This window comes from Podarcis vaucheri (genome assembly GCF_965113315.1).
Source record: "Podarcis vaucheri genome assembly, chromosome: 3".
Classification (NCBI taxonomy): domain Eukaryota; kingdom Metazoa; phylum Chordata; class Lepidosauria; order Squamata; family Lacertidae; genus Podarcis; species Podarcis vaucheri.
In genome coordinates, this window is record NC_138761.1 from 13,980,689 (window position 1) to 13,996,209 (window position 15,521).

A 15,521-nucleotide genomic window follows, 5' to 3' on the forward strand; every position below is an offset into this window, starting at 1 on the left:
TCAGGGTGGCTAACAAGCAATAATAAAAACAAGTTGAATGATTACAACTTAAAAACAAAATTAAAATACAACATTAAAATATTGAAACATTAAAATATTAAAATGTAGCCTCATCGCAGGAGGAGAAAGGAAAAGAAAAATGCTTTTTGCATGCATGCAATTTTACAGAGTTTTTTCAAGCATCTTTCCCTCCTAATATAACTCATTTTGTGTGCTGTTTTCACCAATTTGTGCATTTTTATTATGCGCTTTCCCTCCAATATGCACATGTTTGCACCTTTGTGTTTGTTGGAGAACTGCACCCTCAAATTTGGAGAACACCCATCCATAATATAAGCCAAAACCCATGATGTAAGAGAGAGAAGGTATCAGAGGCCATCAACACCACCTGCTATAGCGGCCATCCAAGACAATGGTGGGCATCACTTGGAAACGCAGCTCAATAATGGCATTTCTTCAGGAAACCAGCAAGAGTTTGGTCAGATAACTAGCTCTGCAATGCTCTGTTCTTGGGAGCAGATACCAAGGGGGAAATTGGGTATTTCAAAGTAGTTGCAGTTAGATAGAATCCAGAAGAGACCATCTCTTCGTTGGCACTTATTCAAGGTCAATGCAGAGCTTACTGAGGTTGGTGGGGCAAAAGTCTGACTCAGTGTAAGGCAACTTTTATGTTCCTGTGTCTTGAAATGTCTGTGGACTCTTTAATGAGGGACTGACTTTCCCAGAATAAAGACAGAACTGGCTGTTCTTGGATTGTCCTGGGGTGTATTTCAGAAAAAGCTGGAAGAAACTTACCAAGAATACAGCTTTTGCTACTAACTTAAACCAAACCAGGGTTTTGCTGCATTATTTGTTCCATGTTAACTGGCCCAGGCTCTTCACCGTTATTTCAAAGAGATACCCTTTGATCTATTGCACCAGATGGGTATGTGTGTGTGTGAAGCATCCCAGCTTTTAATGCACTATTGATAAATCCATATAGTTCAATTGCAACCTCCTGATAAATCTTTTTTATAGCTTTTAATGTTGCTGCCTCTCCCCCAGCATTTTATATATAGTTTAGGTTTTGTTTGGTATTTTAGCGTCGACTGCTTCTGCATTCGATACCTGCAAACCAATGGTCTGGTTGCTAATTTCAAATCACCACGTGAAATTTGCTCTCCTATGACACCTTTGCTCCCTCGGCTCCTTGATCTACAGTCAGAAAGCAGAATTATGTCAGGAAATTGGGGTTTCCTAATTCCTTGTTGCCTCCAGGGTCAAAAGAATGTTGTTGTTTTTTAAAAAGGTGATAATTGCAGATGTTGATAAAGGTAGAAATTCAGTATCATCTTCTAAAAACACATGCTTTAATAGCACAGAGCATCATCAACAGCCAAAAGTTATAGTTGTACTACTGTATAGTAGCCAACATGGTACCCTCCAAGTGTACCATGGGACTTCAACTCCCATCAGCCCCATGCAGCATAGCCAATAGCCAGGGACAATGGGAATTGTAGTTCAACAGCTGCTCGAGGGCACCATATTGGTTGTTCCAGATTTAAATGCATTGTTTCCACCATCCATACTGAGTAATACAGTTAATGTACATAGCATTAAGGGATGCGGGTGGCACTGTGGGTTAAACCACAGAGCCTAGGGCTTGCCGATTGGAAGGTTGGCGGTTTGAATCCCCGCGACGAGGTGCGCAGGAGTGCCCATCGCCCACCCTTGACACACACTCACTCTCTCTGTCTCTCTCTCTCATTTCCTGCTTAAAAGAGAACAGTAAGTTCCCAAAAGGTGGCGCTGTGGGTTAAACCACAGAGCCTAGGACTTGCCAATCAGAAGGGGTGAGCTCCCGTTGCTCGGTCCCTGCTCCTACCCACCTAGCAGTTCAAAAGCACGTCAAAGTGCAAGTAGATAAATAGGTGCCACTCTAGTGGGAAGGTAAATGGCATTTCCGTGTGCTGCTCTGGTTGGCCAGAAGCAGCTTAGTCACGCTGGCCACATGACCCGGAAGCTGTAGGCCGGCTCCCTCGGCCAATAAAGCGAGATGAGTGCCGCAACCCCAGAGTCGGCCACGACTGGACCTAATGGTCAGGGGTCCCTTTACCTTACATAGCATTAAGGATATGTGATTAGTGCTGACCCATAACTGTTCCTCTTGTCTTCCTGGCAATGCCTTAGCTAACTTGGTGCCCTCCAGTTGTTTTGGACAAATCACTCCTGACCATTGGCCTCTGTAGCTGGGGTTTATGGAGTCCAACAATATCCAAAGGGCATCTGGTTGAGGGAGGATGGTCTAGTGCAAAAGGCACATGAGTTGGCTGTATTTACATGCCCTTACCTTACCTCCTGGCAAATAGAAGGGGAAGAAATGGAGGCAGTGAGAGATTTTACTTTCTTGGGCTCCATGATCACTGCAGATGGTGATAGCAGTCACGAAATTAAAAGACACCTGCTTCTTGAGAGAAAAGCAATGACAAACCTAGACAGCATCTTAAAAAGCAGAGACCTCACCTTACCAACAAAGGTCCATATAGTTAAAACTATGATTTCCCCTAGTAGTGATGTGTGGAAGTGAGAGCTGGGCCGTAAAGAAGGCTGATGGATGAAGAATTGATGCTTTTGAATTATGGTGCTGGAGGAGACTCTTGAGAGTCCCATGGACTGCAAGAAGATCTAACGCATCCATTCTTAAGGAAATCAGCCCTGAGTGCTCAATGGAAGGACAGATCGTGAAGAAGAGAAGACTCCCTGGAAAAGACCCTGATGTTGGGAAAGATGGAGGGCACAAGGAGAAGGGGACGACAGAGGACGAGATGGTTGCACAGTGTTCTTGAAGCTACCAGCATGAGTTTGACCAAACTGCCGGAGGCAGTGGAAGACAGGAGTGCCTGGCGTGCTCTGGTCCATGGGGTCACAAAGAGTCAGACATGACTAAACGACTAAACAACAACCCCACACTGGGGGCTGCTTGTGGGAATCCTTATGGAAGAGAAGGCTCCCAGTGGTTACATGCTCTGCCTCCACGGTTGCAGGCAGTAATGCTTCTGAAACCAGTTGTTGGGGATCACAGGTGGGGAGAAAGTTGCTGCATGCTTGCAGGCTTCCCACTGGGACATCTGGTTGGCTACTGCGAGACCAGGATGCTGGAATAGATGGACCATTGGCCTGAACCAGCGAGCTCTTCTTATGTTCTTGTGGATCAGGAAACTGGGGTAGGCATAGCTGGTTAGCAATGGCTGGTACTGTTGTTGGGGATGGGGCAGCAAACAGGCTTACAGTCAGTGTTAGACACATTTTCTCACATTTCTCTGGTTGAAGGCACCATCTTGAAAGGCACCTCCTGCCTGCCTCCCAAAGTGTAAGGTGAAACGGCTTATTTGTGTGTATCGAGCCCAAGCTCCTGATAGCCAAGCTATTGTTGCATCATTAGCACTTTTGCTTCTACTGTAATCCAAGAAGACCAGGCTCTGTGCTTTGAGGACACTTCCTAGGCCAGGGCTAGGCAACCTAAGGCCCGTGGGCTGGATGTGGCCCAATCGCCTTTTCAATCCAGCCCGCGGACGGTCCGGGAATCAGCGTGTTTCTACACAAGTAGAATATGTCTTTTTATTTAAAATGCATCTCTGGGCTATTTGTGGGGCTTAGGAATTTGTTCATTATTTTTTTCAAAATATAGTCCAGCCCACCACATGGTCTGAGGGACGGTGGAGCAGCCCATGGCTGGAAAAGGTTGCAGACCCCTGTCCTAGGCTGCAGTACCAAGCTAGCCTGAGCATTCAGCCAGCTGGTCCCTGCCTGCTTTGAGATGCACAACTGCTTCTGATCAAATTAGATGGACAGATGTCCCTTATCCCTGCTTCTAGGACTGCTTGGAGCCTCCAATTACTCAAGAGCTTTGAGACCTGGGCATTCTGATTACAGAGGCAAAAATTAAGACAAATTGCTTGCAGAACTTTAAATTCAAATTATGATAACTCCAGAGCCCCTTTAGCACTCAGCAGGTGATGACACAGTGAGATTGGCACTGTATCCCAGGGTGCTGTGACATCAGAGCTAATCAGCCAATGGCAGGGCACTATGGGGGCTTCAGGGTCCCTTGTAAGTCTGAGGCAAGCAGAGGATGAGATGACTCGCTTGCGAGGAGAGAGGTTTTATGGGACCCACAGTCCATTGTATGGATGAACCTTTTGCTAATACTGCAAATGAACTTTGATATTTGCAGTAGTGCTACGCATAAAGGCAAGAAAAATAATTCTGCTGAAGAATCATAATGAATCTTTAACAGCTGAGCATTGCTCTGAGACTATCAAATAAAAGGTTATTCTCTCAGTCACAATACGGAAACATTCACCATGGCTTCTTTAATTTACATTAGTACTTAAAGTCACAAAAATGTCACATAAAAGAACAAATTCTGCTTATGCTAAGGCAGGATTACAGATTCATCTTGCCTGATCCAGCAGGGGGGAATACAATGTTTCCCCCTTGATTTTCTTCCAGCAGACTTCCCCAACCAAAAAAACAAACAACAACCCCTTTTATTATGGGTTAAGAAATGAAGCTATAACTGTATACTATAACAACCTCTGATATATGATATCTGTGCAGCCCGTCCCCATGCGTATCCTGGCTAAATTATTCATTTCAGATATTTATAACCCACCCTTGCCTGGGTCACAGGGTGGGAGGACAGCAACAAACATTTTAAAATCTGATGCAACAAAATATAATACCGAGCCAAACTAAGTATAAATCACCGGCAATGGCCGAATCAAAAAGGCAGCAGAAATGAATCACAATGCACCCCTCAACTTTTAAAGGGTCTGGACAAAGAGTGATGTCCTCACCTACCTTTGTAAAGGCAGTAATCCTGAAGCATGATACACCTCAGAGGGAAGGCCACTCCCAAAACATGAAGTGACCATAATAAATAGTAATAAATAGTACAGGTTATTGTTAAGTTATAAAAATTCAAGGAGAGGGAATGGGAAGACACAGTAAAAAGAAGCATGGACAAGGATTCTCCCAAACGCTTGTTGCAAAGGCACCAAGAAGTCCCTTATATTTTTATTATAAAAGATCAGTTCTCCCATAGCCAGATATCCCAGGCCCTCAAACCATGCACTTTATGTAGAACAAGTTTCCAGTGACACTTAATCAACCTTCTATGAAGAAAGGATCGAGAACCGAGGTCTTATGAGCATAATGGAGTACCATAGTTGTATTCCCATCTTGTAATTTGGAGCCATTGGTTTGAGTCCTGCCCTCCAGAGCAGGAGAAAAAACAACTTGCTCATCTTCCATGTAACAGCCCTTTAGATATCTGAAGATGGCTGCCATATCTCCTCTCAGTCTCCTCTTTTCCAGGCTAAACATACCCAGCTCCTTCAACCGTTCCTCATAAGACTTTGTTGGTTTTTTTGGGGAGAAATACTCATTGAATTTTTGTTTTTATTTATAGAGAGGTGACACATTTATATTTTATATTTTTTATTAGTTTTTTAACATATCATTTTCAACAGTAATTGAACATACTTTTACATCTTACACAACTTTTTTGACTTCCATCAATCACCTCTGAAAATTTTCCAATCTAATCACTTAATATACATTTCTTACTTTCACTATTACATTTGAATCTCATAACTAATATCTCTATTCTTTTTCTACTTTGCAATGTTTCATATATTTCTCCTTACAAAACTTCTTGTGGTCCTACTAGCGTAATTTGTTGATTACAGTTGCTCTTCAAATAGTTTGTATATTTCTTCCAATCTTCTGTGAATCTCTGGTCCCACAGTTTTCCAGTCCTTCCTGTCATTTTATCAAATTCTGCGTAGTCCATTCATTTTGTCTGCCATTCTTCTTTCATCGGAGAGGTGACACATATAAATACATCTGAGAATATGATCTGCAGGACATATTTTGAGAAGATTTTTTTTAAAATTCTCAGATTGATGTGGAAACAGAATGCAATAATGAGTAAAACCACCTGTAAGTGCCACAGATTAGAAATAGACAGATTTCAGAACATACAAATAGCTTGCAGGATCAGACGAGTATCCCTTCAAGTTCTCACAGTTCTCCATTCCCCCACAGTTCTCCCTTCAAGTTCTCACTGTTCACACAGTGGCCACCCAAATGCCTGTTAGAAGCCAGTTCGTCTAATGTTTTAGAGCTACCTAGTTTGGTGGCTCTCGCTACATCTTGCGAGGGGAAAACCCCATAGTTCACCTCTGTGCTGTCCCAAACCCTTTTTTGTCTGTCAAACCTTTCAACATTCAGTTTCCTTGTATGTTCATGAGTTCTAGTGTTATGAGAGAAAATATATTTTCTCTGTCCACTTTCTCTACGTCATGCATATTTTTACACACCTCTATCATGTTGCTTCTTACTCGTCTTTTCTCCATAAGCTTGTTGTTGTTTAGTCGTTTAGTCGTGTCCGACTCTTCGTGACCCCATGGACCAGAGCATGCCAGGCACTTCTGTCTTCCACTGCCTCCCGCAGTTTGGTCAAACTCATGCTGGTAGCTTCGAGAACACTGTCCGACCCTCTCATCCTCTGTCGCCCCCTTCTCCTTGTGCCCTCCATCTTTCCCTACACCAGGGTCTTTTCCAGGGAGTCTTCTCTTCTCATGAGGTGGCCAAAGTATTGGAGCCTCAGCTTCAGGATCTGTCCTTCCAGAGAGCACTCAGGGCTGATTTCCTTCAGAATGGATAGGTTTGATCTTCTTGCAGTCCATGGGACTCTCAAGAGTCTCCTCCAGCACCATAATTCAAAAGCATCAATTCTTCGGCGATCAGCCTTCTTTATGGTCCAGCTCTCACTTCCATACATCACTATTGGGAAAACCGTAGCTTTAACTATATGGACCTTTGTTGGCAAGGTGATGTCTCCATAAGCTACAAAGCCCCAAATGCTTTGTCCATGCCTGCTGGTTTCTCCAAACGTATTTTGAGCATCTTCAAATTCACTACATGGCAGGTCATTCTGGTCACTGGTATGGATAGTCCTGAGTTTTGCTGCGCTCACATCAGAACATTGGCTCATGTATTTGCTTACTGTGTGAATGGAATGCAAATTCCTCATCTAGCCCTATTTTTGCACATATCACCTCATCGCCCACCGGCTTAATGAAGTGCAGCTTTCTCTCGCAGGCAATATAGATGCTGTTGCCTGCGAATCTAATTCGACATCCCACACCATGCAAGGTTGATGGCTCTGCCTTTGTTATTCAGCTAGCTGACTCGGCTGTCACATCATGAAAACCCTTCAGTAGCTGCTCACAGAGATTGGAGTCACCCTGAGCCATTGAATAAGAAATCACCCACATAATGCTGCAGAGATACTAATGGCATCAAAGTCTGGGCAGGGAAATTAAACAGCCCATCGGCCTAAACTATGGAAGTGGGATGGGTGGGGAGGTAGGATGGGTGGGAAAGGAGGAATCAGCTTGTCTTGGGAAAGAAAGAAAGAAAGAAAGAAAGAAAGAAAGAAAGAAAGAAAGAAGGAAACATACTATTTCCAAAATCTGATGTGTTTACTAGCCGAAGGAAATGACATGCAAAATTGATGTCACCCTCCTTCAACTCCCCCAAGTGTCTTTGCCTGGTGCTGCTAAACCGAACTTTGCATTTTCAGCACCAACATGCAGGGAAGATTAATGGAGCAAACTGTGGTTTGCTCTGTCAAGATGAGAGCCCATTTCAGGGAGCCTCAGGCTTGCAGTTTCATTTGAATTGTAACTGGCGAAGAAACCAGGCTATCAAAACAGTGCAATCCCTGTGGCTGGATGCTCTGATTTGTTAGCTACAGCTTGGGCAAACCACAGTTTCCTGCAGTGGTTCTACATGGGAAACGGTTGTTTGTGATAAATGTGATGCAAAGCTTTAAATCTCTACCCCCTTGCATGCAAGGATTGAATGAAGGGGAAGCGTATGAGCCTGAGGCTTGCTGCTCCACCCTCTCATAATGCTAAATCATTGTTGAGTGTTACGTCTGCATATCCTCATCTCACACAAATACGCTTTCCATGTTTTATTTAATGGTATCCAAGGTTGCTGTTGACTTAAGTGGACTATTGAAAATTGTTATCTTACAATGCAACAAAACACAGTTACGTTCCAGCAGGCTAAAACTATGAGCATAAATCAAGATGTCTCTGCAACCTTGGTGCTGAATTGAAATGCAGTTGAGTGGAGCCATTCCCAGGCTGTGAAACAGGGGAGGAGGCATTTCAGATATTTTGTGGGGCAGGGTTTTTAATTTGAGGACGATGTGTATGCAGCTGTCTGGTGCTTTCCCCAGCTCCTATCTGCATGTTAGTTTCCTTGGAATGCCCTGGAATTAGAGGTGGGGGAGAAATTCAGCCCAGTTTGCATTTTAATGTGGATCTGCTTTATTTGCACTTCTCAAAACCATGTGCATACCGAAACACAGCTTTCAGAATTTGCCTAGAGTTTAGGTGGGGGCTTCCTATCTTGTTGAGTGGTGTGAGAAGTCCTTTTTCGCTGACGAGGTCAAAGGCTATCATCAGGTGTAAGAAAGCAGTGTACTAGGGAAACCCAGCCAGATGGGCAGGGTCTAAATAAATTATTATTATTATTATTATTATTATTATTATTATTATTATTATTATGGCCATCTCTGCTCCCGGCATTTCTCCTGCAGCTGACACAGTGAAAAAACCATGCTGATTGTTGATCTCTGAACTCCAAAGCTGCATTGTGACTGGGTAGACCTTTTCAGTGAGTGACTGTAATAATAATAATAATAATAATAATAATAATAATAATAATAATAATAATATCTTTATTGTCATTGCCCCCTTCGGGGACAACGAAATTACTTGACTGCTCCATAAAAACGCTAATTAAACAATACAGTATAATACAGCAAGGGGGATTAGATGACTTTCAAAGTCCGGGCTTCCCATTCAGGGCCGAGATCGCTCTGGAGAAGAAGTTGTTCTTAAGATGGCTTGTTCTTGTCTTCATCGTCCTGTATCTCCGTCCCGACGGCAAGAGCTCGAAGAGACAGTGCCCAGGATGCGATGGATCTTTTACTATGTCCAGTGCCTTCCTATGGCACCTTGTGGCATAAATCTGCTCTAAGGTGGAGAGTGGGCAGCCAACAATGCTCTCTGCTGCCTTAACAACCCTGCACAACCCCATCTTGTCCTGGGTAGTACAGCTTCCGTACCACACACATAAGCCATAAGTGAGCACACTCTCAATGGCACAGTGATAGAAGGCAAGCAGCAGTTTCTGCAGAAGATGGTTTTTCCTTAGTATTCTCAAAAAGTACAATCTCTGCTGCGCCTTCTTCACAAGCCCCCTTGTGTTGACACTCCAGGACAGATCCTGTTGAATAGTACACAGGTGCTCAGCAGGGAGATTGCATGGTACAGTGGTACCTCAGGTTAAGAACTTAATTTGTTCTGGAGGTCCGTTCTTAACCTGAAACTGTTCTTAACCTGAAGCACCACTTTAGCTAGTGGGGCCTCCTGCTGCTGCCGCGCCGCCAGAGCACGATTTCTGTTCTCATCCTGAAGCAAAGTTTTTAACCCGAGGTACTATTTCTGGGTTAGCGGAATCTGTAACCTGAAGCGTCTGTAACCTGAAGCGTATGTAACCCGAGGTACCACTGTAGTTGTTACAGTTGGCGGTCACCTTTGTTCCAGCAGAGGGTCACATTGCTGGAGTTGTGCATGTCTTGTAGCATGGCTCCTGTTCCCCAAGACTGCTAGAGAAAGCCATGGAGGTGCGTCAGGAGAGGGGACTTGAGGTCAACTTCCCGCACTTCTGTTGCGATTCTGTCCTACCTGGGGCTTTCTCACATGCTAGAGAGTCGATGGCGTTCTTCTGCTCATCAAGTGAGAGACATCTAGCTCTTCCAAGACAGGCAGAGTCTGGATGCTGTGATTTGCTCTGTCAAAGACCATGTTTTCCCATGAGTACAATTCTCAATAGTGATCTTCCCATTGTTTCATCTGCTTGCTGCAGTCTGTGATGGTCTCTCCATCACAGGTTTTCAATGGTGCAGTGTTTTGACTGTTGGTACCAAATAGTCAGCAGTTCTCAACCTATGGGTCCCCAGATGTTGTTGGACTACAACTCCCATCATTCCTGAGCTCTGGCCTTGCTAGCTAGGGGTGATGGGAGTTGTAATTCAACAACATCTGGGGACCCACAGGTTGAGAAAGGCTGGCATAAGTGCTCTCTGCTTCTGAGCATCACTATTACAGATTTGTGCCCTCCCTTTTTGGGTTTCTCCAATGGCCCAACCATCTAAAAGTACAGCAACCTCTGTAATGGAATGGCATGGCCTCTCATATTCAACTGCATGCACAGGACGGCGTAGTAAAACCTCCAGAAACATCAACGGCATATTCACTCTTCATTCTTAATGTATGCTATTTGAGTAAGTAATATGCTGGTCATTTAATCTGGACAAATCTGCCTAGAACTGTATATCTGGAATAGTTCAAGAGCAGAAATTATTAAAGGGAATATCTAAATTTGACTTTACTCTTTGAAATGGTGTGTGAGTGTATGAGTAGGAGCCTTCAAATCAGAAAAATAATTGGAGGACAAATACAGGATATGCAATAGATGTTAGGCTAATTTTATTTTCTGAAATGGTATATATATGTGTATTTATAACCTTTTTAATGAAATTGTGGTATACAAGTATTTTGATAAAGAAATATCTCTGTGTTATATCCAATTAAATGATTCTGCGTGCGAAATAATTGCATGAGAGCAATGGAACATCCCCTCCATCTCCTCTGTTAACATCCTGACCCTAATAGCTCCTCTGCTAACATCCTGACCCTAATAGCTGCAGAAAAGATCAGAGCACTATTCCTTGTATTTGCTTACAGGGGTTAAGATGTATACCTAATAATACCATCTATCTATCTATCTATCTATCTATCATCTATCTATCTATCTATCATCTATCTATCTATCTATCATCTATCTATATCTATATATCTCTATCTATCTATCTATCTATCTATCTATCTATCATCTATCTATCTATCATCTATCTATCTATCTATCATCTATCTATCTATCTATATCTATCTATCTATCTATCTATCTATATCTATCTATCTATCTATCTATCTATCTATCTATCTATCATCTATCTATCTATCTATCTGTCTGTCTGTCTGTCTATCATCTATCATTCTATCTATCATCTTATCATGCAACCAAGAGAATGATACTAAAACAACCCATTTTTAGGTGCAAGGCAAAAACATTCCTTTTCTCCCTGGTTTTTGGCTGTTTAAGTGATCTATGGCCTTTTAAACTATGTGTGCGGAGGGGTAGTTTTGTTCGTTATTATATTATGCATTTTTGTTTTTTAATGCTGTAAACTGCCTTGTGATTCTCAGATGAAAGGGTGGGATATAAATTTAATGAATAAAAAAACAAAAGAACCAAGCAGTGCTTGTTTCGCTTGATTTATTATACTGCAACATCTTTTTTTTAGATGTAACCTGCTCTGACACCTTATGGTGAAGGATGGGTATTAAATATAATATGTGATGATGATGCTACCCATGCACAATATTTAATTAAATGTCTTACAACTGAGAAAAATAACTGGGCGACCCTTGCAGGAAATTCAATTAAGTGCTGTGTTTTTAAAGAAGCTGTAGTCAGATCATCACTGAGCCACAAATCCACACAACCGCTTTCTGTCCCTTCTTCAACCTTTGGAGAAAAAGAATGTAGGAATTTCTGAACAATGCTGCCCAGACTTTCCTTGGCACAACATTGATTCAACGAAGAGGGCCTCCAGTTTCTGCCCATCTCTCAAAATTTGAAAAGTGCAAAGGAGGGAAAATATTTTGAAGTTTGTCACATATTTTTTCCCCTTTCCAGTGGCAGCTGTTGGCAAAGTAATTGGAGTTAGTTGGTCTTCTGGGAGATGAAGCACTCAAGCGGGAGCTGGAGGGGGCAGTGAAGTAGACTGAGAATCTGACATTGTTGCTTTGTTTTCAGCAACCAGAGTCTTCTGTTTTTTATATGTGCAATTTTCGGGAAGCGATCTGGTGCTGTCTTTTCTTAGGGTGCTCTAAGGAAAATCAACTTCCTCCAGACGGTTATCTTTTTTACCGTTTGGATCCCCCGAGGGATGAATGTGAGCAAACTGCAGCTTCGTCGCTTCCCCTAAAAAATATGTATGCTGATGTAAGTAGATATAGATATGGCCAAAGGTTTACAACGTGTCTCTTTCCAAGCGTCGTGGGATGGAAATGGCAAGATCTAATTAGGATTGCTGTGCTTGGTTTCGGTGGCACAAGTAGGAAAATGTACACTGCAGTCCTATACATGTCTATCTGCTCAGGCAATTGTGTAAAGGATTACGGCCTTAGATTCTGAATTCAGTGGCATTGTGGGAACCCCATGGGTTAAGATCATAAGGGACGCGGATGGCTCTATGGTCTAAATCACTGAGCTTAGGGTTTGCCAATTGGAAGGTCGGTGGTTTGAATCCCCACAACGGGGTGAGCTCCTGTTGCTCGGTCACAGCTCCTGCCAACCTAGCAGTTCGAAAGCAATCTGGCCAATGGGACGCAGTCCAAATGGTTCGAGGGACCTATTTATGACCATACATGTGACCCAGAGCTTCCTCTTTCAGTGAGTGCATTCGGAACACCCGCCCACCTCTCCCTACTTTTAGGGCTTGTTGCACTTGACCTTGCTATGCCATCGTGTGTCATCTGTCGTTGGGACAGGGGCACGGCAGGAATTTTCCCCACTTGGTGGATTGGCTGTTGCCATTTGGGTTTCGCCTGCTGTGTAGCAAATGATCACAACTTGTAAGGTTGCAGATAGGCTCTGGTTCAGGTGATAGGGATGGGAGAACACTGTCACCATCCCTATGTGAAGGGTATTCCGATAAAGGAATCCAGGGACTCAATGGTTTGGTCAACCCCTGGGAGGGGGTTGTGCCCATGCCTTACTCCAGGGGGACATTTGGGTGGCGGAGTTAGCCCGTGACCGGCTTTCCGCTTATACAGGTGTTCACCCTTGGCTGACCTATGCTGGTGCCCTGGGTCAGTACTACCTGCATGGCAGGGAGCTAGTCAAACCAGAGCCTATGCAACCAGTCACTTTCTGTAATCAATAAAGCCAAACCAAAAATTTGATTCAAGTGTGAATTTATTTAGGGGGTAGGTTTCTGGGTCTGAACACACAAATGGCTTTAGTGATTAACTGCGGGTGGCACTGTGGGTTAAACCAGAGAGCCTAGGACTTGCCGATCAGAAGGTCAGCGGTTCGAATCCCTGCAACCGGGGGGAGCTCCTGTTGCTCGGTCCCAGCTCCTGCCAACCTAGCAGTTCGAGAGCACATCAAAGTGCAAATAGATAAATAGGTACCACTTCAGCGGGAAGGTAAACTGCATTTCCGTGTGCTGCTCTGGTTCGCCAGAAGCAGCTTAGTCATGCTGGCCACATGACCTGGAAAACTGTCTTCAGACAAATGTCGGTTCTCTTGGTCAGTAAAGCGAGATGAGTGCCGTTTGCGACTGGACTAAACTGTCAGGAGTCCTTTTCCTTTTTTTAAAAGATCATAAGACGAATCAATGGCCCACTTAGTCCAGCATCCTTTTGGGTTGTCCCAACCCTGCACTGCATTGGCCCAATCTTCCCATGTGTCAGGAAGCCGTCAAGGAGAGCAGGTTGCTTGTAGATCAGAGAAAGAGAGTGAAACACCTGGCTAGCTTACAGCTAGTTATTACTATTATAATGATTATTAAGGAACAAAGAACACACAGAGGCTTCTGAAGGTTGCTCCTGTCTTGGTGAAGCAGTTGTTGCCTTTAGCTCCCCCTTCTTCACTCCCTAACCCTCTATCTCAGGCCCCTCCCTCTGGCTACGGCAATCCCCAAGGGACCCTCTCTGTGTCTGCTTGGCTCTTTGCCTGGCAACGTGCAACAAACGCCTTCTTCTGGAAGGGCGGGCTGCAAGCTGTCAGCAGAGAAGCTATCGGAGTGGTTCTGCCAAGTCTGATTCCTGTCCCTGCCCTGTTTCCTTGCCTGTTTCCTCCTCTTCACTATTTCTCAAGCTCCCTGCCTTCAGTACTTCCCAGCTCATCTCCTCCTCTGGGGTGTGGCTGGTTTCCCACCACCAGGAGTCAGGGTCCAAATCCTCTCCCTCTGTGCTTTCCCTGGGAAGCTCAGTGTTAGAATTCCTGCTCCATGACTGCAGTCATGGGATTTTTGTCTATCACATGACGGTGTATGTTTTGACTCCACAGAGTGGGAAGTGACGGAGACAGGATGTTTGTGTTACTGTGTTCCATGCAGTGGCGTAGCGTGGGTTGTCAGCACCCGGGGCAAGACAAGTAATTTGCGCCCCCAACCCGTGGATTTTAGCACTGATTTTAGCACTGCAAGTGCGAGCGCCCCCCCCAGATGTTGCACCCGGTGCGGCCAGCCCCCCCTGCACCCCCCACGCTATGCCACTGGTTCCATGAAGTGGGACTATTGTCCTTTGTTCTTTTCTCTTTGCTGCCTGATGCTAGAGAGAGAGGGAGCCATGTTGCAGTGCTCTGTGTGTGTTTATATGTAAATAAAGAAGATTAGCCAAAATGCTGAGTTGCTGAGGTCTGTTACGCAAGCTGCGAAGACTCTGCAGATCCCTAAGTGTGCCGATGTCCGTTGGCATCGGTTACTGTGATATTCGGGCTGAAGAGAGCTTTTGAAGCTCCCGAACGATCGACCAGGAGGGAGAGAACATGCCAGTCAGGCATGTGTCTCTGCCAGGGTCCTACTCGAGTGTAGGATGAGCTCCTGACACTCAGGTGGCTTCCACCACTCCTCCTCATCTAGTCAGTCCCTGACACCATGCCTTACTCCTTCCTGCTCTATCTGGGTAAAGGCTGGTGTTTTGTGAAGCTGGGAGAGCAAATGGTGCCCCAACTGCGTGGCCTCAGTGGCCACTATTGAATTAACCTACTGGACCAAGGTAAAATCTACATTTGCTGCTCCACCCACTTTTGCAACACCACTGGCATGTAGTCCTTGGAAGCAGTGGAGGCTGTTCCATTAGGTTGAATGGGGCAGTGTCCCACCAACCTCAATCTGCCTTAACCACTCCACAGCCGACTGCCTTCTTGTTCACAACCAGTCAGAGGGGCGATTTTCCTGTCATTGGCTCAGGCCCTACCTACTGTTGCTCTCTTTGCCTTCCTTCCTATAAGTCACAATGGGCACCTGCCACCACTGCTGTCACTGAGTCTGGCTCCACCTGACTTAGAATATTCTACATGTTGAAAACATGTCTATTTTGGGCCTCTTAGCCCCAGTGGTTGTTTTTTCAGAACTGGCTATTTTAACATCAATGACTCTGTTGGCCGGGTGGTAATTTATATGGATATTTTTTTAAGTGGCTTCGGTTTTTTATATGGATATTTGTTTTAAGTGGCTTCGGTTTTTAAAGGATGGCAAATCCCCTTGCTATAGTTCTGTTGTTTTTGCTATTGGATTTTATAGATGTACTATT

General features: G+C 44.3%; 1 long non-coding RNA gene across 1 annotated transcript in view; it reads right to left on the minus strand.

Annotated features, from left to right (window-relative positions):
* Nucleotides 1-15,521, minus strand: part of LOC309529737 — a 903,093-nt gene that overhangs the window by 216,206 nt on the left and 671,366 nt on the right. The gene's annotated exons all lie outside the window — the stretch shown is intronic.